Consider the following 2,488-nt stretch of genomic DNA (forward strand, 5'->3'; position numbering starts at 1 on the left):
TTGAGTTATCTCACTCAGGAAGATATTTTCTAGTTTTATCCGTTTGCCTAACATTTTCATGAAGTCATTTTTGAAATAGCTGAGTAGTAGACCAGTGTGTAAATGTATCATATTTTCTGTATCAATTCCTTTGTTGAGAGACATTTGTGTTCTCTCCACCTTCTGGCTCTTATAAATAAGGCCTCTATAAGCATAGTGGAGCATTTGTCCTTCTTCTATTTTGGAGAATCTTTTAGATATAAATCCAGTAGTGATATAGTTGTGTCCTCAAAGAGAATAATTTCCAAATTTCTGAGGAAGCACCAGAGTGGTTTTCAGAGTAGTGCTACCAGCTACCTATTCCACCAACAATTGAGGAGAGTTCCTTCTCCACATCGTCACCAGTATCTGATGTAACGAGAGGTTTTTTTTTTGTTTGTTTTTGTTTTTTTCATAGCTATTCTGGTTTTTGTAAGGTGGATTCTCAAGATAGTTTTGATATTAATTTCTCTTATGACTACAGATAGTGAAAATTTATTTAAGTGCTTCTAGGTCATTCAAAATTCCTCAATAGAGAATTTATTGTTAAGCTCTGTAATTAATGTTTTCCAATTTTGCGAATTTTTTTTATTAAAAACAAACACCATGTTCAATTTGTCCTGCTCAAGTACTCTTGAGAATTGGTTTTTGTCTGTATTGTGATTGGCCTAACAGATAGTTACACCAATGTAAACAACTACTAATCTTTGAGTGTTGGAATTACTTGTTGTTCAAGAACACACTTTACTCTTACAGGTGATCCAAGATGGATTCCCAGGAACCATATCATGGACACATTATTGCCTCTAAATCTAGCTCCAGGGGTTCCAGTGGCTCTGGATTCATTGTCACCTACTCACGGCACATATTCAAAAATATATGATACAGATATACACATGATAACAAGTAAAATAATTTTTTACTAAGAAGAAAACTGTCTTTCCTTTTCCCAGAAGCAATTAATTTTTTTTTTTTTACTGAATATACTATTACTTTCAAATGTTTTCCTATTCACTGGTTTCGGATCCATGAATGCCCTATCCCATGCCCCTCCTCTTGCTTCTATAAGGGTTTTGCTCCACTAATTCTCTCACCCTTCCTGCCCTCCTGCCTAACATTTCCCTACCATAGTGGGTCAAGCCTTGGCAGGACAAAAGCCTTCTCCTACCATTGATGCCCAATAATGCCATCCTCTGCTTCGTATGAGGATGGAGCCATGGATGTGTCCATGTGTATTCTTTGTATGGTGTTTTAGACTCTGGGAGCTCTAGTTGGTAGGTATTGTTGTTCTTATAGGCAAATGGATGGAAGTAGGAAATATCATCCTGAATGAGGTAACCGTATGACAGAAAAAATACACATGGTATGCACTCACTGATAAGTGGATATTAGCCCCAAAGCTCTAATTACCCAAGAGACAATTCACAGACCACATTAAGCTGAAAAAAAAAGGAAATCAATGTGCATATGTTTCAGTCCTTATTAAAAGAGGTAAATATTTATATGAGGTTATATGGGGAAAAAGTTTGGAACTGAGAGTGAATGAATGACCATTCAGAGCCTGCCCCATTTTGGGAACATATATATATATATATATATATATATATATATATATATATATATATATATATACACATACATAAATATGTGTGTGTATGTATATATGTATGTACGTATGAATGTATATATATATATATATATATATATATATATATATATATCCACCAAAACAAGGTAAGAACGATGAACCTAAGAAGTGCATGCTGACAGGAATCAGATATTACTGTGTTCTGAAGGCACAGCCAGAGCCTGTCAAGTAGATAGGTGAATGCTAGCTTCCAACCATTGACCTGAGAACAGTGTCCCAGTTGGAGGAATAAGAGAAAGGATTGAAGGAGATGAAGGAGCTTGAAACCTCATAAGAACAACAATACCAACAAAAGAGAGCTCCCCGGGGGTAAACCACTATTCAAAGGGTACACATGGCTCCAACTGCATATGTAGCAGAGGATGGCATTGTTGGACAACAATGGGAGGAGAAGGTCTTGGGCCTACTATAACCCAATGTAGGGAAATGAAGGTGTTGGCAGAAATTGGGGTGGTTGACGAGGGGGAACATCATTTAGAATTGTGGGGGAAGTGATAAGAGTCTTACGACTGGAAAACTGGGAAAGTGAATGATACTGGAAATGTAAGAAAAAATATCCAATTTTAAAAACAGAAAAAATAAAAATTTAACAAACTGAACAGCCAAAGAGAGGATGCCTCAATCCCACTTTTAAGGGAAAAAAAGGAAGCACAGGAGGGGAGAGTGAGGGACCTGAATGAGAAAGGAGATAGTGAGGGGACGAGGGGAATATGGTCAGCTATTGATGGGTAATGGGACTGAAGCCCTGAGTGCTAGCAGAATAAATGGAAGCAGGAAACCGCAGGAGCTAACATGGAAGTGGTTGGGGGGGTGGCTCTAGAA

The sequence above is a fragment of the Rattus norvegicus genome, chromosome Y (assembly GCF_036323735.1).
Source record: "Rattus norvegicus strain BN/NHsdMcwi chromosome Y, GRCr8, whole genome shotgun sequence".
Classification (NCBI taxonomy): Eukaryota; Metazoa; Chordata; class Mammalia; order Rodentia; family Muridae; genus Rattus; species Rattus norvegicus.